Source organism: Dermacentor andersoni, unplaced genomic scaffold, assembly GCF_023375885.2.
Source record: "Dermacentor andersoni unplaced genomic scaffold, qqDerAnde1_hic_scaffold ctg00000039.1, whole genome shotgun sequence".
Lineage (NCBI taxonomy): Eukaryota > Metazoa > Arthropoda > Arachnida > Ixodida > Ixodidae > Dermacentor > Dermacentor andersoni.
In genome coordinates this window covers 33,800,160-33,825,491 of record NW_027314752.1, presented here as the reverse complement: position 1 = coordinate 33,825,491, position 25,332 = coordinate 33,800,160, and positions in this window count along the sequence as shown.

Sequence of the window (25,332 nt, the reverse complement as noted above, 5' to 3'; positions counted from 1 at the left end):
AGATACAGTAGGGAGATCCCGAGCAGGAGGCCTTCGCTAAACTGCTAAGGATGCTCTCCGAGGCCCCCATTCTACATATCCCCGACTTGTCCCAGCCATTCGTGCTACGCACCGACGCCTCTGAGCAAGGGCTCGGCGCTGTCCTACTACAGGATAAGGGGGGAGTGCCTGGTGGCATGCGCCAGTTAAGATCCTGCCGAGGGAACAGGTCTATGCGGTCATTGAGAACGAATGTTTGGCCATTGTCTGGGCAGTAAAGTGCTTCAGTTTTTACCTTTACGGTAAAAGATTCACGGTCAAGACGGATCACCAACCCGTAAGATGCCTCAAGGAGGCCCAGATTACGAATTCTCGGGTTTAAGGTGGGCCCTGCTCCTACAGGAGTATGAGTTTAACGTGCTTAGCATAAAGGTTGCGTAGAGGAGTTCGGCCATACTTTAGTTGTTTCACTTGTCTTCTTTTTTTCCCCGCTAATACTCAACCGAGCGCCATGTTGCTTCGTAGTCTCGTTGAGCTATGCAATGTATTCTATTTCTTTTTCGTTGTACGTCATGTGCTCGTACCAGTGGGGAGACATTGCTGAAGCGTGGTGCAGTGGTTTGTGCGCGAGTTCATCTTGTGCATCTGCATCAGTCAAAAGGGGTCCAGGTCTGTGGGAGATGGTGAAATCAAACTGCTGCAAGTAGTTCACCCATCTGGCGATAGGTCCCTCAGGTTGGGTCATATTCAAGAGATGAGTGAGGGCCTGGTGATCGATGAACAAAGTGTAAACTTCGCACCTTCTAGGTACGTACGGAAGTGCTGAATTGCTTTAAGGACTGCAAGAGCTTCCTTTTCAGTAGCGGTGTAGTTAACTTTAGGTGGCTTGAGGGTGTAGCTGTAGTAACCTACTACGTGTCGCTTTTCTCGGCCAGATGCTTCTGGACATTTCTGGTACAAGACTGCACCTGTCCCATAGTGTGAGGCGTCGATATTCAGTTCAAAGGGTAAAGTGAAATCTGCTATGCGTAAAATAGGGTCAGCAGAGATACCGTGCACCAGATCACGGTAGACTCTCCCACATTCCTCATCCCACTCAAAGGGAACTTCTTTCTGCGTTAGGCGCGTGAGGCATCTTATTTTTATGGCAAAGTCTTTTATGAAGGGTCTGAAATGTCCTGCTAATCCCAAAAACACACGCAATGAGTACACGTCATATGGTTTTACCAGTTGGGATATCCTCTCGACGGACTCTTGTTTCGTGCTTTCGGCAGTCCCATCAAATACTCTTCCAAGAAACACTTTTCTTAAAATTAACCTTGAGGTGTGCCAAGCTCAAGAGATTTAATACCTGGGACAGGTGTTCCTGATGCTCCATCTCTGTTTTGGAGAAGATGATAATATCGTCTATGTACACGTTACAAAAGACACCTAGGAAAGGCTTCAGGACTTCGTTCATAATCTTCTGGAGCCATGCTGGTAAGTTTTTCCAGCCGAAAGGAAGCCGGTTCTACTCGTACAGGTCGAAGGGCGTGATAAAAGCAGTGTACGTTTTTGTTTCTTCGGTTAGCTGGATCTGCCAGAAACCTTTGCACAAGTCAATACGTGAAAAACTGCGGCAACCACCTGTCTCATCGATAAACGTGTCTGTCTTCGGCATGGGAAATGGTATAAGTTCTGTCTGTCGATTGAGAACCCTGTAATTTGTGCACAGTCTGAAAGTTCCATCTTTCGGCGCAACAGTTGTGGGAGAGGCAAAGGGTGACACCAAAGGCCGGATTAAATTGGCGTCTAGCATCTCTTGCAATTCCTTCTTCAACCATATCTTGCCCTCTCTTGACATGTTATAAGGTGATTTTCGGATGACGGTCTTGTCAGTTAGTTCGAAAGGCACCTTGTGTGAGGTCATCGGTTGTGGATTGCTTCCTATGCATACCAGTTCAAGATAGGTCGTTGCAATATCCTCCGCGCACTTGACAACTCGCAGGTTATCTTTTCTATCCGGCTGTGTCTCTTGCCTTGATAGTCCTTCCACTAAAACCGCATCGTCCCAGTATACGTTCATCTTTAGTTTCTTTATATCTGGTCTGGATAGCAGAAAGTCGTACGTCACCCCCTCAATCACCAGTACTTCACTCTCTATTTCATGACCTTGGAACTCGATGCTTACTGAGGCCCATTGATTATGCATTGTCACTTTTCCATCGTAGCCTTGCACCCGTAGTACTCTTCCACTATGCAGGTGACTTGCATCTACCAGCTTGGCATTTATTATAGACACAGAAGCAGCGCTGTCAAACAAAGCCATCATAAGTCTGTTTCCCACTTTGACAGGAATGTGAAGTAGGCTAGAGCAAGTTAAATAAACAGTCTCAGTTGTGGTCATCGGGTCGGACTGATCACCCTTGTTTATCAGTTTTTTGTCGTCGGAGCCTCTTCACGGTCGCGGTCGGCGTTATTCACACGACCTCCGGGAGCGCGCCAACCCAAGTTCTCTATGCCGCCTGCAAAGCGGCGCGGTTCTCGCTAATTACGGCTTGACCAATCCGCGCCGGACCGTGTGAAGTGAGTACTTGAGCTAGCGCTTATATTTTCTTCTGAAGTAGATGGTATGTCATGAAGGCACTCCAGGAGCCCATACATAGTTTTAGGTGACCGTATTTGCACTTGCTTCAGGACTTGCGCGTGCAGTCCGTGCATTATTAGTGCTACTACGGCAGAAGGAGGTAGCATAGGCTCGGCCAGCTTTAAAAGGTGGCGTTCGTCAAAGAAATACTCGACGAGGAAGCCTTGCTTGAAATTGAAATTAAGTGCGCCGTCCCATCTTTGCACTGGGTTGCTTCGGAATGTCTTCAAGAATTTTTCTTTCCACTGGTTCCAAGAGTTGACAGCCTCTTCAATAATGTGCAAATCATACCACTTCCATGCAACACCGCTTAAGTAACTACGCATGTTTGTAATCTTGTCCTCATTAGAGTGCCAGTTGTTCTTCCCAGCTGCATATTCATAGAATTCAAGCCAACCTTCTGGACTTCAAGACATGCCGTCGAACGCATCGGATTCTACAAATTTAGTCACTGGCTTCTCAGCGTTTAAACTGCTTATAAGCGATGTCACCAGTTGGTTTTGTTGAGAAATCTGTTCTTGTTGTAGCCGAAGAGCTTTCAAGACGAGGCTCATCTCTTCCGTTGACGACTGTGATCCAGAGTCCTTTCGACGCATCGGTTGAAGAACGAATTCGTCGAGGATCGCCAGACGCAAGTTCACTTTCACAGCACCCTTCCGACGTAGTTCAGCAGTGTCCATGGAAGCCTTCTCTAAAACCAGGTTCACGAGGTCTGTCCAGTTGAGTACGCGAGGTAGTTCCACCGCTGCTTCATCTTAAGCTTGATATCTCGAAAAAATGATCTTCTCTGCGGAGGTCTCCTCCAGGAAAAATGTCACCCACATGTTGGAGTCCGCTGTCGACTGCGCCAAAATAATGTAGCGTTCCTAGTTAAAGGACACAATAGACAGAAAATATTGCTATGGAACTGGCGTCCATCTTGTCTACCACTTTATTCTAACTTCCTTCTCTTCTCCTGAACCCCTGTTCCTGCGCTTCTTCATCTTCTATTCAAAGGCTCCTACCACTTCAATATGTGGTTGGGAAAGAGAGCAAGGAGCGCAAAACGGCCAGTCCAAATTTAAACGCTGAACAAATAGAAAATATAGCCAATAAAGTCACGGAAGAACTTGTCAAATGGCCATGTAAAGAGCGGGAATATGGTGAGCTTCTAAGTGTAATAACAACAGATATACTGAGAGAAACAACATTTTCGTTGGGCCGGAAAGCTGATGGATCAGTGAGATACGAGAAGCGATCGGCGAACGACAGGAATCATCTCCAGAGCATGGGCAGGCAAAGAAGGCGCAGTTGCCGCTGGTTGAAGTAACCAGTAAATGGGAAATGTAGCGAGAGAAAAAGTATATTGTTAAAATGCTGGTGTAAGCAAAATTAAGAGGTGAAAGTGAACGTTGGTTGTCAAAAATATGTGAGAAAAAGCCCGCACCTAGGATATTTTGGAACCACATAAAATTATTAGCCAGGAAGTCAACAACAATACAACAACATATCCTAGACGAAGATGAAAACAGACTAGAAGGAGAAGCGGCAATAAGTTACATCCGAAAAGTAACAGCCGAATTTTTCCAAGGCAATGACGAGGTTGTACTTGAAGAAAAAAAGAGCATGAAAGAGACCCAAGTGGAAAAGGAGCTGGTGCTGACAAATTTCCACTGAAGGAAAGCGGAAGAGAAAATTCCTAAGCGCACAGCCACAGGGCCAGACGAAGTTCCCGCTAGGCTGATTAATGAACTAGGGCCAAAAAGTTGGGAACCTCTGGGGAAAGCAGTGGAAAACACTTAAAAAGATATACGAATACCAGACAGTTGGCGACAAATTAGAATGAATATAATTTATAAAGTAAGGGGGAGAATGATAGAATTCATTCCTGTGGACCATTGAACATTACATAGGTAATATACAGGAAAGAAATGCAGGCAACCAAATTAAATCTTCAAGCATGGGCAGAGAATAATGGCATTTTGGGAGTACTTCAGAATGGCTTCACAATATTTATGCGTTTAGTTGATAACTTATTTGTTGTTACTCAGTGTATTGAAATATCAAAAGTAGAAAGCAGACCGGTATATCTGGCTTTTTAGACATTACATCCTATGACAACGTATACCGCAACATTTTGTGGAATATTCTGGAAGGGGAAGGATTAGGTGACGATTGTCTACAGTTTTTGAGAGAGATTTACCTAGAAAATACCGGTTGCGTTAATTGGGAAGGGATGAGGAGCGAGCAGAAAGTTCATATCAACAAGGGACTTAGGCAGGGATGCCCTTTATCCCCGCTGCTGTTTATGATGTACATAGGATATGATGGAGAGGGTGCTACAAGGAAGTAATATCGGGTTTAATCTCTTATCGAAACAGGCAAGTACAGTAGTAGAGCAGCAGCTCCCAGGTTTATTTCTTGCGGATGACATTGTGTTGCTAGCAAACAAGCAAAGTGATTTGCAACGTCTATCTAATACCTGTGGACAGGAAGGCAACAATTCAGGTTTGAAATTTAGTGTCAGAAAATCAGGTGTTATGGTATGCAATAAGGACAGCGAACAGACAGTAGAGATACAGGGCAAGGAAATGCGTCGGGTAAGAGAATATAAATACCTTGGTATATGGATAAACGAAGGTAACAGATATACGGAAACACCGGCAAAAAACAATAACAGTAAAGGGGAAGAGAAATGCATCAATAATGAAGCACAGAGCGCTATGGGGATATAATAGGTAGGAGGTTCTCCGAGGTATGTGGAAAGGTGTAATGGTTCCAGGACTTTCTTTTGGAAGTTCAATTGTTTGCTTTGAATCAGGGGTACTATCAGGACTTGATGGGAACCAATGGTCATTGGGCCGCCTCGTATTGTGTGCTCACGGGAAGACTGCAAATGAAGCTGTGCAGGGTGATATGGGCTGGACGAGTTGTGAAGTGGGTGAAGCTCGCCGCAAAATTGAGTATAAGGAACGGCTGAGGCATAATGAAGAAATTAAATTATCTGGGAGAGTGTTCAGGTAGTATCTGTAGAGGCAAAATATTGATTCACATTGGAGGACAAGAACTAGGAAGCTTAGCAGCAAGTATGCGGCCTGTAGGGTGGGCAACACAGAACAAAGAAGGTCAACCAGAAAGTCTGAGAGACTGAAATAATCTCACGGGTGGCGGCAATGGAAAAAAAAACCTGCCATGAGTAACTACTTAGGAGGACAAAACGAAATCAGGAAAGAAACAATTCATGATAACTCAAAGGGAAGCTCATTACATTTCGAAGCGAGATCTGGATGCCTTGGAACACGCACCTATAAAGCGAGATATAAGAAGGAAGAAGCATTTGCTTGCTGCGGTAAAGCTAGGGAAACTATGGAGCATGTTTTATTAGAATGTGAAGACGTCTACCCAGCGGACGATTTAGGCAGCATTGGCCTCCTTGAAGCCCTTGGGTTCAGCGGGAGGAGTATAAAAGTAAACGTGTACGCAATAGGCATTAGCAAGAGGCGATAGCAGGATAGGTGGAAGAAAAATAGAGAAACGACAAAAAAACGAAGTCGTACCAAAGCACCGTTCGCAACAGGGGATCAGAAAATTTGGGTGCGGTAGTCCATAGTGTTTCTTTTCTTTTTTTTATTTAACCTGGGTAGGACGTAAGGCAGTATAATAGCAAGACCTTGGTGGCGCAACCCCCCACCCTGTTCCAACGGGGACGCTCATAACATCCATCCATCCATCCATCCATCCATCCATCCATCCATCCATCCATCCATCCATCCATCCAGCCATTTCTTTCTTTAGGCTTCGACTCAATCGAAACGAGATGCGATCCATAATGCTCTGTCGTTGAAGCGGCCTCAGAATAAGCAAAAGCCGGTTACACAGTCATTTGCTGAAAACGAAGTGCATTTTACAAAAGCAACGCAAAATTCAATTCGAAGCTGGCACACTACGCAAACCACGCAAGGACGCTAACGTAAAATCTGAGAAATAGCGTCGGTATGCTATACACCATGGGTCGTTTAGCGTTCTACGCATGCGCAGTGATGACCCGCTATTCTATAGCGTACGAAATTGTATAGCGTACGCTAAACTTAGGCTGTCTTCTGATGGCGGCTCCGCAAGTTCATACAGTGGAAGGAATGTTGGGTTCACAAGTCAGCGGTAGCCCTGTCCCATCTTTCGGTGCGTGGCCTCGTTAGTGCTGCTACAGTAATATTCGCAGCATTTGTCGGGGGGAGTGTGGCTTGCCATTTTCTCCAGAATTATCATGGGGCGATGATTTGTCATCGGTGTATTATAATGCGTACAATTTTCGCCGCTTATATTTTTCGCTTCTCAATGCGCCTTTCTGCAGTGTGAGCGCATACAAGTGGCAAGCGCCTCTGCGCAGGGTTTTTTAACTGATGTCTTATCAAGCGAGCACGCTACAGGACCTGGTGTGCATCGCTTGCTCGGCTCATACGAAAACAATCTAATATTATTTTCAGTGACTTTATCAGCCAAGCATCTCAAGGCCTCTCCGTTGTGGAGCACATGCGCTAACTCACACTAGGCTTAGTCGAATTAGCCCGGCACTTCGGCATCGAGCAGTGCACCACGCTGCATGAAGGAGACATTAAATGGCTGCTTTTGGTAAGAAACATGACTACAACCCTACAATAAAGGCTTCAAAGCGAGCTGCGTTCGCTGCGGAGAAGTGTGAAAGTTAGACACGTCATGTCACTTTCTACGTCAGAGTGATACCAGCGCCGGTCGCTTTCGTGGCACATGTATCAGTCCTTCAGTAGTCGATGGTAGCACTGGGATGCACTTCTGGGGAGATCAAGGCGAGTGAGCATCATGCATCCGATAAAGGGAAACTTTTACAGCTAAGCTGTATACCTCTATCGTCCAACGAAATTTTCACGTCGCTGGCGTGGTAAGCGAAAAACGTGGGCCGATCGAGAAGACAGTGCAATACCGGCCCGACCCGCAGTGGAGGTGAAGCAGGCGTTAAGAACTCCCCATATGTGGGCTTATCCCGAAGGTCGTGCAATGCCGGGCCGACCCACGGCAGAGGTGCAGTTTGCCATTAAGGGCCCACATGCACAGCTTCGGTGGTTATTCTTCACAGAGTGAAGCGGCCCTGATATTTTTATTCGTTACGATCCTCTCGAAGATAACTCGAATTGTTCGGCGCTTACATTCTCGTTGCACTACGACCAAAGCAGCGTTGTGAGTCCCCAGAGTACTGCGGTACTACTCCCGTACTGAATGCGTGAAGAATGGGCGCACTGGTACGACACGTTGTGGTTCATAAGTTCATGCGCAACGGAAGTCTCATACAGCGCCCACTCTGCGTGCACATTTCTCTGACCTGGCCGGCCTGTCCTATATGGTCTGTTAGAGATACTTGTGGTCATGGAGCTCTAGGTGCTGCATTTTTACTTGGTTGTCGCAGTCCACGTATGCTGGTTTTACGCGGTCCAGCAAAACATATGTGATGACGGCCACTTCTGTCGATCGTGATGTGCTTGTCTCGATTTCTGCTACAGGTTAGCTCCAACAGCTTAAGCGGAGGCGCCCACCATTACGCATTGCGGAATACCTGGATACGAGTAAGCGAGCCGAGCGCCATTTGGGAGAGCCTCCTGAAACTGCTGGAATGCTTGAATGTCTTCGTCGTTCGTGAGAATGGCATTTACATTAGTACTTGATGATGATGTCGTCAGGTAACTGTTGAGAGGGGGAAAGCTGTTCACGCATTTCAGCGCAATCCTACGGTAGATGTTTACGACTCCCAGGAACTTTCTAAGCTGGTGGACGTTTTTCGACTGTGGACACTGTCGTACTGCCTCGACCTTGTGCTGCTGTGGTTGTACGCCCGCGCTTGAAATGCTGTGGCCCCCAAATGATGGCGAAGGCACCCCAAACACGTGCTTTGCCGAATTGATAACAACACCGTACTCCATCAGGCGCTGCCACACGGAGCGTATACGCCTCTCGTGCTCTTCGGGAGTGCGGCTAGCAATCAGCAGGTAATCCAGGTATAGCTTGCAAAAGTCGAGGCCTCAGATAGCACCATGAAACTTTGAAAAGTGTGGCCTATGTTCCGTAAGCCGAAATGCATACGTAGAAATTCGCACATTGCCGATGGTGCTTTTATTGCAGTCGTGGGAACATCCTCTGGTGCCACGCGGATCTGATGGTATGCTCGTATCAGATTAGCTTTGATAATGTTATCACCATGCAGGCAGGAGGTCCTGTCGTGAACGTGCGGCACAGGGTTACGATCCGGTACGCTCATCCGGTTAAGTGCTTGATAGTGTCCACAAGGGCACAAATCACCGTTCATTGTTGCATATGGGCAGGACGAAGGACGAACTATTCCGAGTTCTATCTTGCGGGCAAACGCCTGTTGTGCTAGCCGCAGCTTCTCGGGTGAAAGGCGCCATGGCCTCGCGTAGACCGGTGGGTCTGTGGCTTCGATGTGGTGCTTAACACTCTGCTTAACCTCAGCGAAACGCTGTGGCTGTCGCGACAGCTCAGGGAACTTGTATTATGGCAGTGATGTACGATTCTCCGGACGGACTGAACAAGGCCAGGCTGATAGGAAGGTGCCAACACGGCTTGCTTGTACCGCTTTAGGACTAACAGGATCCTGAAGCCGCTTGTTGCGGATGTCGACCAACATGCCCAAGTATTGCAGAAAGTCTGCGCCTAATATGGCGAACTTAACATCGGCAGCTATAATCACCAATGTAAACATTGTGCTGAAACTGATGTCAAAGTTAGTGAACGATGTCCATATGTTGGTATCACCGTGTTATTGACGGCTTGCAGTGGTGATGTCTTAGGGTTCATTCTTTCGGTTAGTGATGCAGATGTCATGCTCACCTCGGCACCTGTGTTGACTAAGGAACGAACTCCGTTGTTGCGGTCCGTAATAAAGATTACCGAGGGGCGACTTGGGCAAAGCAGGAACAATGATCGCCCTCAGTGCTGACCGCGACCGTTTGCCGAGTGTGCGCTGGGCAGAACACAGTTGCGCGCAGCATTTCCGAACCAACGATGATACTAGCATATATTGTGAGGTCGAGATTGTGTGAAAGCGCTCATGATCCCACTGAAGGGCGCGGCCACCGCTGAACAGGGAACGCGTGTGTGTGCGAGGTTGTGATAGCAGCGTGTTTGGCTCACACAATGCCTGCGCCCTTCTGCTTGTTAAAGCATCACGCGTCCCAAACAACTGAACTTTTATTACCTGTGATCCTCTCGAGGATAACTTGAATTGTACCGCGTGCACGCACTCTTCACACTAACCCTAAAGCGCCGTTATGCATCGCCACTGTAGTTTCGCGCACGAAGGTAAATCCCTATCGAAGAACATGAAAAAACTTGGGCGAATGGCCCAAAGGAGGCATGTCATTTTTGAAGACAAGGTCGTTGTAGCCGATTTCGCACTGGGTTGGCCTATATCGAACACTGCTATCTTATAGCCAGTTTGGAGAAAAGAGTCGGTTGGGTGACTTGTTGACGTCGCATGAAAATGAAATTGGTATAAAATTATTTTAATGACAAGAATGTGTACCAATTATCCATCTAAGCTTATGATCAAAAATGAGCATAATTAGCCGTAAACACGTAATAGATGACGTGGGATCTGAGCGCTTTTGTCGCTATAGCTCTATGCCATGCCATGCGCCCGCTAAGTGCCACCTAACTCAATTGCCACATCCTTTGCCACATGGCACGAAATGCCCAAGCTTGGGACGGAGAAGCAGGGAGAGCGGAGAGCCGTCAAGCCCATGAGTCTAACAGTAGAAGTTGAGATGCGCATTGAAGAAATAATTCTTTTCTCGTAATAGTAGTTGTCTCCGGTAACAAATGTCAAAATTATAACCCGGCGCAGATATGACGGCATGTATCAGAACATTTTCAATTGGTGTAGCCGACTCTATCTGTAGTCTGTATTGTCGATGAACCTTGTGTAGTCAGACTGCCTACGTGACACAAATCGTATTGTACTTTCTTGAAAGCATGCTAGAGCCAGAGATTACTCTAGTATCTTAGACTACTATTTCATAGATAACCGATATGCTAGATCTGCGGATAACAGTTGGGCTATCAACTTATGCGCTGAACACTATCGTTTTGTCTCAGTGTATCGTGTTCTCGCGGGCACAAGTTTACCCGATAAGGGTTAGTTTGGTGACACACCGCTGCGCCAAACTTGCATCTTTCACCGCCACGGCAACGTGGAAATATATTAATGTCATTATTAAATACACTGGGGGAAACAATGGGGTCCAACAAATGCGGACTTTAATCAAGACCAGTTAGACGTATTATGGTGTGAAATGCCATAAGGAATAAGATACGAAATGATTAATAATGAACAGGGAACATAAAGAGAGAGACCGACTATAGGTATACAACTAGCCTTAAACCATCGATTTTTTCGCGCCGCCGTGTACGTCGACCCTCTCTTAAGCTTCAACACTGCACTGCCCGTTTAATTTAGTTCGCTTACTCAATATCGAACGACTGCAGTCTAAGAACCTATAATCTTCTTACTCACCGACAGGGGAGCACTGCAGGAATGCAGTGAAATGCCCAGCAAGCCCACCAAGCATCCGATTGTGAGGCCGGCCAACACCACGAGGGTCAATTCGGCCCGGCTGTTGTGCTCAGCATTATTTACTGCATCTTTGGTGCTGAAATCCTGAAATGTGGTTTGGATTTCGTATTAGCGTAGGTTGCCTCGCTGCAAGAGCCGTCATAACGATCTGTGTCAGCATTTCACCGAATCAGTGCCACATTGTCACCATACTGAATTAGGATTGCTTTGCCATAGAGTTACCTGCAAATGTCCCTGGAGGTAACTCTGTCGCTATAGCACCCAGGGCATCCGAAAGTAGGGCAATTCAGCCACTATCTAGTAGTGATGCTTTGTATATGTATTCACGCAGGCATCACATGTCTAGCTTGAAACGGTTTTTGCGGCAGAGCGGTTAGCCTCTAGTTCGTCTGTCCGTATTCGCCGCGCGTCCTTACGCAAAACAAGGACCTTCAGCGATTGAAGCGAAAAGTGGCTCCGTTCTTTGTTATTACGCATGCAACTTACAGCACAGCATTCATTTCAAGAAAGAACAAGCACCCAAAATACGTAAGATTGGGCGCTCCCGACAACTAAACGAACCATGCAGCGCTTCCCGCACACGTTTATTGGTAAATATGGGCGCTGAGCAATCTGCATCGGCACCAGCAGTTGGCGGCTTTGGGACTGACGCCACGAGCTGTTCATATAGAAAAGAATCAGCCAAGTAACTTGTTTCATAGCTGTTGCAACACAGCTATGGATAGGCAACGCACTGTTACTTCTCCTGAGAAGCAGCGTGAATACACGGAGTGGCAACTTGAGAAGTATCAATACGTCCAGCAGCGGCGTGCTGCCTAAATTACAATTACTCCCACGACTAATATTACTCTATATTGCCATTGCCACCATTGTAATAGAGCATTGCTTAACCCCCTCAACAGTTGTAATGGTGGTTTTCAAAGCCTTTGCTGCACAGCAACTGTCGCAGTGCTGGGAAGGCGAGTGATTTTTTTTTATCAATCCTTCTTACCAAAATTTTTTCATGTGTGGAAGCTCTACAACTCGCCTTGATTATGCACTTGATTTTCAGTTTAGACAGCGAAATCTCTTAGGTTAGGCTTGGTTTATGTTGGGATATACTAAATCTATTTAACTTACCATAATCAATCTGAACCTACCTACATCGACCAGTGATGGTGGGCCCCCGTTATGTACCCATCGCAGTCTTTGGAAAACTACATTTTTCTTGAACATATAAAAAATAAAGTGTAACAAATAATCCCACAAGAACGTCTGAAGCAACATTCATGAAGACTAGATAAATCCACCTACTTCCGATAATTTCCATCGCATCCTAATGATCACAAAGGCATAGTTCTCCATAACCTCTGCAGGAAACTACCGGTTTTTCAGGACGTGATGTTGGCTTTATTAAGCAAGCAGGAACCTGCTAGATTACTCCATGGTCTTGGAAAGCTTGCATAGCGGATGATTTAGTTTTGGTTGGGTAGCACAGCTCCTTATTGGCACTGAGGTCAATAACTAAAACCTGCGTTATCGATCGGAGTAGTGGTAGCAAGCATCTACATGGCAGTAAAGAACCCCCAGTGCCTTAACACAACGCACTACTGATTCTGTAATGTCCACAAGTCGCATAATTTATTGTACTAGAGGCGCACACAAGCTCACACTGGTACGCAGGATTTCGCGGTTGTTCATTAGCATATATTTTTGCATTACATACCACAAATATGACCATCGGTTTCTCTTTACACGTGATTCGTGTTCTAAGTAGTAAGCATGCCTTCGAAGCTCGCTGCTTAGGAAAAAATAAGCGAATTCCTTTAAGCTAACATCAAGCTGGATGCGCTTTCTGTGAGGCATGCTTCAGCCCTGCGCACTAGACTTCAGCCCTCCCTAAATACATTTTCGAGTTTGCACACTTGTTGAACTCTTCCACAGGGAAAACGAGATTTTAAATCATCCATAAAAAATATTATGGGTTACCTCATTAGCTGCACTGGTCGCCATCTCGAAGTTGACATTCCTTCTTCGACTTCTTTTTCTCCAGTGAAGGATTCCTCACTAATAAACCCTAGTACATACACTTCATTTACCACAGCTGAAATATTACTTTCCTGTCGTATTTGGATCCATCACGCTTTGGTAAAGCTAGGCTGCTGTCACATAACGCTAAAGTAAATTGTTCTTCACTGCTATTTTCTATTCGTTTGGGTGGCGACTCGGCATAACGTCAATGTAAATTTAAATATAAGCATGAAGGTCAGTTTGTTGCAGGTACTACAACACTGGCATGCGGAATGTGTTTTCCATAATCCATCGGTCTAATCTTATTCTAGATATTTGCTGACCTCGTATTCTTTATTTTTACTTTATCTTTGACTGAATTGATTTGGTCTACTTTTACGCAAGAGCCAATCCCACCACTTGGTATTTCATGTTTTCTCTCTCACATTCACTCTTTCATTATATTGCATTATCTGTTATTTTTCAGGCTCTTACAATTTACTGCAGGACTGAAGCCAAACCATCGCTTTTAATCGGAAACTCCTACACAGAGCGTTCGGATAAAGATGATGCCATTCATCATGACGATCTTGTAAAATGGAAATGGTGAAGAACGAAAACTGAGCTTACAATATTTCACCATCTGTAGATGATTTTGTTATGTTTCTTTTCGTATTTGACTATTGCCTTTCTAAAAAAATCCGTTTCCGGCTACTACCACTATTGTGAATAATGAGAAGCGGCATTTTCTTGACTACACCATCATAGAGGCACGTTAACCATTCAACAAAAAAGCCAGCTAGCCAGCCAAATGACCGAGGGGCCTGCTTTGACCCAAAAGAATATTTCCGATTGGTTACCTATGCACGTAAAATAAACAGCACTTACAACAGCAAACATTTTGTCTTTTAACGCAGGCGAATTAGGCACAAGCCATCGGTGTATGATTGCTGCACTGCACAAGTTCATTGAAGTGTTCGGAATATTGCGCCGCTTGAATACAGACCGTGAGATTCCTCATTTTATTTCATATTTTTTGTTTTTCTCTAAGCTCTCACAAAATGTGTGTTGTCATTCAGTTACCCAACGCTTCGCTTTGAATGTTTGCCTTTACAACCCGCGCTAAAGCAGAACAGATAGCCGTAGCCATCGCCATGGCAGACCCGACACTTACCCATTTCCTCACGGACTCGCATGCCGCGATTCGGACCTACGAAAGCGGCAACGTATCTAAAGAAGCAGCGCGTATACTATTAGTGAGCTCAAAGGAGAGCAAACGATGCCTCTCCTGGTTCCCCGCTCGTATGGGGCAAGATAATCACCCGCAAAAACCAAAAATCAATGAAACGGCCCCCGACCAAGTGAGAGAACTTGCCCGGCGCCAAAGTCCCACGGCCTGCGAGGGGCTAGACATTCAGTTGAATGACCTGCTACTCGCTTACGAAGAAATCAGCTCACACTATCAAAAAAGCAGTACCAAATACCCGCCGCTCCCGCATGCCAAATTCGAACACGCGCAGGTAGCTGTGTTTCGAATGCTACATACGGGCTCGTATCCGTCCCGATACCTACTAAGTCACTGTCAGTGTAGATTGTACTTTTCAATCAATACACTGTGCCTGATTCCACTCGTGGCTACGACTCATGTTTTAAGTAATCAACAATAGTTCAGCAATATGCGTGACGTACTTTAGGCACGCGGCATTAGTTATGACTGCACTGTGGCCATGTCCAGAATATTTTGAGATAAGCCTTCCAACCTGCAGGGGGCCCAACAAAAAGTATTTTCGGGATGGGCCACTCAAATTCACTATGAGCCCCATACCAGGGAACTTTTGGACAGTTGGGTAGCACATTAGCGGCTGTAAAGCGTCGTCCAGGAAGCCGTCTACGAGAAGAAATCTTTAACGCGTTTAAGAATAGCCAAAGTAGAAGAAAGAGATGTGGTGCGAAGAGGTGACTGCCCTTCCTACATAGAGGTTCTCGTCCTTTGCTCGACCAGTACCCGCAAGAAATCTTTCTCTCTGGCCTTTTTTCATACAAAAGACTAGGTTTAAACGCCTAGTAGATGTGCTATCTGGTAGTTTTCTTGATTCACCTACATTCTAATGCTTATGAGCGCGTCATGAGCGGCAGCCGCCGGTGTATTTCGCTCACCTTCCTTTAGTCCCTTCTCCTAGAGCTTTACGCGCGATGCATGATTGTGCACTTCCTCCCCCCTTACTCCGGTGCGCGCGCGAGATTGAGCCACCGTCGTCGGCTAACCTTTGCAAGATTTCACTCGCACATACATCATACGGCGTGCGGCAACGTTATCGCCCTTCAATCTTATGCGGAACACAGCAGCGACACCGGCGGTGACGGCAGAAATGCGTCAATGTCTCCATATACTTGTTATCGCAAGAATGATGACAATAAAGGATGGTATTTGGTCCAGGTCAGCGGAACTGGTAACTGGCATTACTAGCGAGCAAGAGAGGCTTGACGTGAATTCCCAGACAACCCTGAATTCTGAGGCACGAGCCATACATAGAAGCAAACAAGCTGACATGCGCAGGCTTCATTGCTAAAGAACTACTGCCTCATGTAGGAGATAAGTCACTGGCTCTAACAATACTGTTACGTGTAGCTGGAGCCCAATGCTATATACAATTAATTTACAGGGAAGGGAAGCTAACGGAAGGCCAAAATGGCGACGCTATATCAAGAGGGCCCACGTCGCATTCTTAATCCTCAGTGCAGCCTCACTGTGGCGGCTGTTCCGTAGCATCACCCCCGGCGGTAGGAGCACCGTCCCGGTGCCTAATCTACACATCCGCGGTGAAAGGTGTCTGGTATCGCTTTAGTCTCGCCACGTGAACGATGTCACTTGCAGCCGACGATGACGCTGACAGGTCGGCGGGGATGACTTCATACGTGACATCGGTCACTTGTAGCACCACACGGTATGGACCAGTGTAGCGCGACAGCAGCTTTTCTGAAAGGCCCACACGTCGAATGGGTGACCAGAGAAGCACCAAAGAACCCGAAGTGCACGTCGTGATGGGGGCAATCATAGAGGCGCATCTGATGCTCCTGTGAGGCCTCGAGACGGGTGCGGGCGAGCTGGCGCGCGTGGTCGGCGTGTTCGATCGCGTCGCGGGCGTATTATGTGGTTGAACGTGTGGCCGAGGGCAACAATTTGTCCAAGGGCAACGCGGGTCCTCGGCCATATAGGAGATTGAATGGTGAATAGCAGGCGGTGTCGTGCCGCGATGAATTATACGTGAACGTCACATATGCTAAGTGAAGATCCCAGTCGTAGTGGTCGGTCGCAACGTACTTCGAAAGCATGTCGGTGATGGTCCAGTTGAGGCGCTCCGTGAGGCCGTTGGTCTGTGGGTGGCAGGACGTGCTGAACATGTGCTTTGTCAAGCAGGAGCGGAGGATGTACTCGATGACTGCCGGCAGAAAGCTGCGGCCATGGTCAGTGAGTAATTGGCGCGGAGCACCATGCACTAAAATTATGTCATAGAGCAGAAAGTCAGCAACGTCAGTAGCACAACTTCTGGGAAGGGCTCTGGTGATTGCGTACCGCGTCGCATAATCAGTAGCGAAGCCAACCCACATATTTCCGGAGCCCGAGGGAGGAAACGGTGCAAGAAGGTCTAGACCAACACGGAAAAGGGTTCCGGTGAGATGTCGATCGGCTGGAGACATCGAGCTGCAGGTGTGGAGGGCTTCTTCCGGCACTGACAGGGCTCACAAGCGGCAACATAGCGCCGCACGGAGCGGGCGAGACCCGGCCAAAAGAATCGACAGCGTACACGGCCGTATGTGCGCGAGACGCCTAAGTGTCCAGCCAAGGCAGCGTCGTGAAGTTGCTGGAGGACAGTCGAACGCAGGTGTGATGAAATTACGAGCAGAAGGTCGAGGCAGTGTGGATCGAGATTGCGGTGGTATAATGTCCCCTCCTTAAGGAGAAACATCCGGGGAGAGTCATCGCCAGCCGTTGACTCCAGATGGTCGATGAAGGCTCGTAATGAAGGATCGCGGCGTTGCTCGTTGACGATTTCAAGCAACTGGGACACAGAAAAAACGCAAGCGATGGCGTCCGCATCAGCCGGTTCGTCGACGGGGTAACGGGACAAACAATTGGCATCCTGGTGCAAGCGTCCCGTCTTATATACCACGGAGAAGGTATATTCTTGCAGGCCTAATGCCCAGCGAGCGAGTCGTCCCATGGGCTCCTTGAGTGAGGATAGCCAGCAGAGCGCGTGGTGATCAGTGATGACACAGAAGGGGCGTCCGTACACGTATGGACGAAACTTCGCAACAGCCCTCCCAAGAGCGAGGCACTCGCGCTCTGTGATTGAATAATTGCGCTCGGCGGGTGATAGAAGTCGGCTGGCATAGGCTATAACGCGGTCATGTCCACGCTGGCGTTGTGCGAACACTGCCCCTGTGCCGGGACCACTGGCATCAGTTCGAACTCCCGTTGAGACAGACGGGTCAAAGTGGGCCAGAATTGGAGGCGTGGTAAGGAGAGTAGTGAGCTGCGAAAAAGATGCGGCATGGTCAGGTCCCCAAGAAAATGGGGCGTCTTTCTTCAAGAGGTCGGTAAGGGGACGTGCGATAGTCGCAAAATCATTCACAGCGTCGGAAATATGAGCACAGCCCTACGAAACTACCAACGTCCTTGGTAGTCTTCGGAACAGAAAAGTGCGTAACGGCGCGAATTTTGTCCGGGTCAGGTCGCAGGCCACTGGCGTCCACGAGGTGTCCAATGACGGTGATTTGGCGGCGAGCGAAGTGACATTTTGACGAGTTCAACTGGAGACCGGCGCGGCGAAACACGTCATGAATCGCGTGTTTCACGTCAAGAATCGGGGCGGGTGTCAGAACTTTCTTGAGCCGACGGCGAAGGGCAGCACTCATAATGGACACATGTGCCTCGGTGTCAATCAACGCGCACACAGGAACATTGTCGACGAGAACGTCCAAAAGATTCTTCTTCGTGGGTAAGGTGAAGCGAGGATTTCGTGCCAATGTCGTCTTTGCAGCTTCACCTCCAGAAGCTGCACTGTCTAGTTTTCCGGTCGGGGGTGCGGCGAGTAGGTCGGAGAAGGAGCACGGCGTGACGGGGGCGAATGAGATTGACGACGGGAGGGAGAAGGCGAACGGGAGTAGCGGGGTCGTGTCAGAGGTGCCGCAGGGTCAGATGATGGAGCGGGCATAGAAGGGGCGAAAGTAAAGGACGCGCTAGAGGGGCGAGGGTGGTAATCAGGAGAATAGCGCATCGGAGAAGTCCAGCGGCTGTGACAGTGGCGAGCGACATGTCCAATTCGTCGGCAATTAAAACAGATCGGCCTGTCATCCACTGTTCGCCATTCCGAGGGGTTGCGCTGGCCGTAAGAGGGGCAAGAATAGCGCGGTAGGGACGTGCGGGGAGGAAGAGCTTCCGAGCGTATGGAACGAATAGAATGCAGTCCGACGTTGGACAACTCTTAACGGACGACGGCCTGGATTAAGGAGATTGTCGCCGGAGAATGATCAGGTGACGGGAATGAAGGGGCCGCCGGTTGTGCCGCTTCGACCTCACGACGAATGATGCGGGTCAGGTTGTCACACCGCGACGGCTGGTCGAAGAGATCGTCACAGGATGACGTAGCAGCTGCGTTGGGAAGTCGCGTGATGTGCTGGGATACCCGGCGGTTTTTAGCATGCTATAGACGGCGGCACTCCTTGAGGATTGCATCGATGCTGGTGACGTTCGTAAACACCAGTAAATTGAATCGTCAGCAAAGCCTTTGAGGACGCGATCAACCTTATCATCCTCAGACATGGTCGGGTCAGCCTTGGCACAAAAGGCCAAGACGTCGAGAATGTACGACACGTAGGACTCGGTCGACGTCTGTACACGTGTGGCAAGGGCTTTCTTGGCATTGACTTCGCGACCGAACGGATTGCCAAAAAGGTCGCGGAGCGTCTCTTTGAACAGATCTCAGCTCGAGATCTCCTCTTCGTGAGTCTGGAACCATGCAAGTGGAGCTCCGTCGAGGCAGAAAAGAACGTTCGCAAGCATAATAGTCGGATCCCACCTGTGACTGGTGCTGACACGTTCGTATAAGCGGAGCCAGTCGTCAACATCAGGACTGCCGACTCCGCTGAAAACACCAGGATCTCGAGGGGGGGAAACGGCTACGTAGGTCGGGGCTGCAGGCGGAGACGGTTGCGTAGATCAAGTGCCACCAGCAGGAGCCGAAGTTGCACTGTCGCCGTTGCTACCGCTGCGAAGCTCCATGACGGGTACGGGAAACGTCCACCTCCACCAAATTAATGTTACGTGTAGCTGGAGCCCAATGCCATATATAATTTATTTACAGGGAAGGGAAGCTAGCGGAAGGCCAAATTGGCGACGCTATATCAAGCGGGCCCACGTCGTCTTCTTCCTCCTCAGTGCAGCCTCACTGTGGCGGCTGTTCCGTAGCAATACCAACAGTCGACGCTTCAGAAATGGTGACAACATAAACCATTTAGGTAAGATGTAGCCGTCGCTCTGAGGGAATAAACGAGAAGAAGGGTGATTAACCAAGGGAACCGATTTTTATTAGCCATATCACAAGAAGCCAAGAAACAATGACACCAAGGACATCATAGGAAAATTACTTCTGCTTAGTAAATGAAAGAAAGGAACGACAAATTCATGGAAATGAAAGTGCATGAGAAAACTACTTGCTGCAGGCGGGAAACGATCCCACAACCTTCGCATGCGAAGGTTGTCCTTGGTGTCATTGTTTGTTGGCTTCTTATAATATCACTATTAAAATTTGGGGATCCTCGGGTATTGTTCTCGTTTACTACATAACGAGGGCCTCCGATCCGGCAACATTGATGCCTTTAGGCAGCATGTGTGGGTTTATTGACCGGTTGCCTTCACCCAAAAAGATCACATTCTCATTCGCATTCTCACGGCGCCTGCGGCAGATATTATCTGCCACATCCACCGCCAAAGTCTGTGTGGGGTGGTATTGGCAAACACTCGCAGGCTTATACTAGGACAGTGATTGGGGAAACGGCGCCGCGGTACCTACAATTCATCGTTTCTTTATTTCATTTATTAAGCACAAGTAATTCCCCTGTGTTGTTCTTGGTCTTATTGTATGTTGGCTTCTTATGATACTCTGAGGGGTTGCTACATAGTTCCGGCATTGGCAGAAAAACGTTCTGCGAGAGAATGGCACAGAGAGAGCGAGAGAAAAATACAGAAACATTTATCGCGAAAAACGGCGCGCAAGTGCGCGTAGGCCTGAGGCGCATTCAACTAGCCAGCTACTCTGCGTCGGGGGAAAGGGAAGAGGAAAACAGGGCAAAGCATTTGAAGGGAGCGACACAAGATGAAAGATGACGTACTTTTATGACGTCGATGTGGAACAGTAAGCAAAGTGTAGTGACAAAGAAACACTTTGGGTCTGTCGCTGTCCGCTATATCAAATGGTTTAGTGAAGTCTAAGTGACAGGTACTTTCATCGCACCCTGAAAGGTATTTCTTCAAATAAAAATTGATAGTCGCGTGGCTTTACGCAGCGCGGAGCAGTCGTGTCACTTTATTGTTTAAAATATTACTAAGCTCTATAGCTTGTAACAACGGGATATATGAGTACGCATACAAAAATGACATCGCGATTGCTGGATCAGACAATGACATCCACTGTTGATGTGATCAATAGAAAAATGTCTATGACTATAGGAAACTCATTACAGAATGTACCCTCTCACGGTCAGGATATTCTCATTTATAGTTATTTAGATCAGAGAATGACATCCACACTTGATATTATCAATAGCAAACATGTCTGTGCACCGCAAAAACTGGTTACAGAATAATAACCTGTGACTTATCGTCAGTATATTCTGAATCATAGTATTTCATCTAGCAATTTCATACATATAAGATTTAACTCCCACCTTCAGGATATACGTGGGGCGCACTAATTAACATACCTGGGCGTAATACGTTAGAACCAGCTTAGTTCGAGCACGTACAATCATTACATAAATAAAAATTAGAGCGCGAGTACTTCGAGTGCCTAAAAAGGCTTTCCAACAGTCTATCGCGGATGCGGAGAGAGTCTCTTTTGATTACTCGTGAAATAAGCGATTGGCTAGTTTTCGAATTTGGATGTGTTTTATATTCAAGTGCGTCAGCGTATGCAGATTGTCCCACATAACTTGAGCCAAACATTTACTAACGAAAGGCACTCCGGACGCGAGTTGAACCGAATGCATAATCGTGACACTGGCCTATAGTTACTCAGACTATCTTTTTCTTTTCCCCTTATCTAAAGGATTATTTATGTTTAATTAGTCCGCTTTTTAGGTATTAGCTGCAGACCCCAAGTGTGATACCGAAAGTTATAGAGCACCTTCAGAAACCTCTTAATAAATTGTGTCCAACGCGATATATCTCACGTGGTCCTTTCTCAGAGTTTCAAAAAAAGTCCGCGAAATGAGAAAAGATGCCACGTGACGGGGTGATTGCGCACAGTCATTGTTGCTGCTCTCAAGCGTGCGATGGATGAACAAGGTCGGCTGCAGCAAGACTGGCCCGCGACGGGACATTATGTCTGGTGCAGGTATCTGGACATGTGGCTTTTATCGCATGACGGCGCAAATGCGTGCTGCTAGCCGAGTGGTGCCGAAGGAGGCGTCAAAGGAGACGAAAGAGAACAAAAACATAGCTTTATTTTTTTTATGCTTGAAATGGGCAAGAGCTGGCTGCCTGCCGTCGGACTATATTGGGGTTTGGTGGGGAGGCGGCGTTATGGCCGGAATAATTTTCCAGTAATTTTCAATCGAAGTAGCACCCTTTTTATTAAAATTCGTTTTCAAAGAGGTCACCATCCGCTGGAAGGAACATTTGGCATCACATAGGCAATTTTCCCGAGGCGTTCCTGATCATGGCATCAGGGATGCAGTTGCAGACTTGCACTCTTTTTCTTTTAGGTTCTCTTATGTTGTGGATGGTGTCCGGTACACTTGATCCCGGACGTAGTTCCAGAGAAAGAAATCGAGGGGAGTTAAATTTGCGACCGTGCCGGCCAAACAATGGGCTCATGCCGTCCAGTGGACTGCTGCGGGAATACTTCATGCAGCCATTTGCAAACTGTGCTGCTGCCGTGCACGGGAGCACCATTATGGAATACCACATGTGCTTGATCCTGGCCAATGGAACTTCGCAAAGAAAATCTTCAAGCACCCCATCAATGATGTCGTTGACGTATATTTCGCCTGTAAGTGTGTTATCAAAAAGACGGGGCCAATGATAGTGCCACCGTGAATTCCGAACCACACATTAACCGACCACTGCTATTGTTGATGTGTCTTCAGAACGCAGCTAGGGTTTTCGTAGCTCCAACAGTGATCGTTTTGGATGGTCACTTGGATATTACGTGACAATGTATCTTCGTCGGTTCAAAGTATTTTGTTCAGATAGCCTGTGTTCTCTTCGGTCTTGATTATAACCCAGTTTGCAAAGTTCTTTCGATATCGAAAATCACGGGGCTCCAACATCTGGCGCAACTGCGCGTGGTAAGTATGAAGTTGTCTCTTTTTAAGTGCTCTCGACACTGAAGACTTTGAAACTCCAGCTTCAGCACCCGCACTACGAACACTTGTATGTGGGCCTGAAGAAAATTTTGAGAGAATATCTGTCTCCACGTCCTCGCCCAGGATTGAAGATTTATATCGTTTCTTCGTAAAAGTCCTTGTCTGCCTCAGCGATTCATATGCACGCACAATCGTCGTTGAGCTGGGACGCGTAACTGGATGCCAGATTGAAATACCTCAACTGCGCGCCTTCTATGTCCACTTGACGCACGTAGAGCCAAAACCATAGCCGCTCATTCCTCATTAATAGTAACCCATATCTGCTGCTCAACGTTAGTCACAGCCAAATAGCCTTGCTGTGGAGAACACGCAGGGGTACGGGTGCCTGAGGAGTACTAGATATATTGTAGCTGGCTAAAATTGGTCCAAAAAAGGTACATAAGTTATGATATACATCCAGTAAACTGGAACAGCCTGAGGGCGCACTCTCTCAGCGACTGGCGCACCGGTCACAGTGCGAAAGTGTAAAGCCAGACGCGGCCACCCGGTACTGCCAATACGAAGCGATGCGCACCCGCAGGGTGCGAGATCAAAAAAGAACGTCTGGTAGACAGCAAGTGTGAGAAGAGCAAACGGAGCCAATGGGAAAAGTGCCATCGCCTGAAGAAGACATGTGTAACCTTCTTTCAATATAGCGAAAGTTTTCTTTTTGACAATTAGCTATGCCCCCATGTGATTTATCTGCTGTCATTCGAACGCTAAGGTTAAGAGTTGTAGAATCCTTGTTCAATTCAAAAACTTCAATTAAAGAAACCGCAAGGTCATCGCTCGCACGCACTTCGCCCTTCTTCCACGCGGAATCAAAATGCAGCTTTCGTCTTTTCTTTGTCTTCGCTTTCTCGCTTCGGCAACGCTCGGCCAGCAGCATTCATTTGAACCGTCATGCGACAAGAGTGGCATGCCCAGATACCTACAATAGGCATAACGCGCTGTCGCGGCCAGTTTCGCTGCGGCCGACCTTGTTCATTCATGGAACGCTTGATAGCAGCACAATAAAAGTGCACAAGCGCCTCATCACCTGGTATTTGTTTTTCATATTTGGTGTGCTTTCTTCGGAGCCAATACTAAAAAAATCTGATCAATAAATTATTAATCCGTTAGTTGAAGGTAAAATAAAAAATAGCCTAAGTTACTCAACACCAGTGCCAACATTACACATTGGGTTCAACTCGCGTCTGCAGTGCCCTCGCATTTTCAAAACTTTGTCTCTTGTGGGACAACCTTTATCTTGCATTTTTTTTTTGCTTTTCTGGAACGTTACGCTTTACGTCTATGCCTTGGTATACGTAAGTTTCTTGCCAACAGCGTAGTATACCCAGAAGCGCACTTGCCATAACTTTTGTGTAGGTTTCGGTTAATAAGGGTCCAAACAATGTTAAGTGTGTATAGTTCTCCTTTAAAACTATATATCCTTTTTATTTCTCACCCTGTAATATTTTTTCAATCTTCCTGGCCTTTGCTCCACACTCCTCAGATCGTCTTCGTAAAGGCACTTGTTGGCGCCTTAGATGTATGAATGTGTGACATCCCTCCTATTGGCATTCAGACATAGAATCTCCAAATTTTATTTAATCATTCATATCTAAGGAATGCGAAATACCCTTCTTAAAGAGTATTGAACGGGCTATTTCAAAATCACTTTTTTTTTACCAAAAATAGACGCCGCCTTAGTCACATGTACATCGGGAACGTAAATCTAGAAATCAAATTTTCTCTTCCTATTTTGACTCGTCCTTCGATTCAAGACGTCGTGATCACTGACAGGTACATTGAGCTGTGATTTTGGCGGTTAAATTTGCTTTACGGAACTGAACTGGTCAATTTCGGAAGTTATAATATAAATGCATTCTTTATTTTTTATGTTCAGATCTCACTGCGTATAGTTGCTTCCATATTTCCCGTACATTGAATTTTCTATTACCGCCACTTTACACTAATTAAATTGCTAAGGGTGCCTACCCATAAAGTATTAGTTATAAATGAATTACGAGGCAGCTTCGCGAGAGTGGCCCTTAGTGGTCCGATTCTCGCAGTCGTTGCTGTGTCAGCATTTGTAACAGCTGCTAGCTTCAGGAGACGTGCAGTCACAAGACTACTGGAACCTATCATTAAGAAATTTAACTCATTACCACCACCTCCACTTTCCTTGAAACAAACTTCTGCCGTATTAGAAAATTATTTGTGTTTAAAAAATTCCGACGTCTAGGCCTGCGATAAAATATTATCTGCGCCGATCTCGTCTGGCGCCCTCCTCATATTGTTGGTACTGTGGTGCGGATGAGACAATAGGACACTTATTCTTTTTTCATGTCACCATTTTTCATAATTGAGAAATAGTACTAGAGAAGGGCAATTTATTCTTTAAAAGAGTGAATCTAAGAATTTCTCATACTTTGGTTTTAGGACTCGCTTCTGCAATATCACAGTACTGATCATGTAATTTATTGGTAGCCTAGCTGTTGTAAGGGTTATCATTCAATCAGGGTGATTTCCT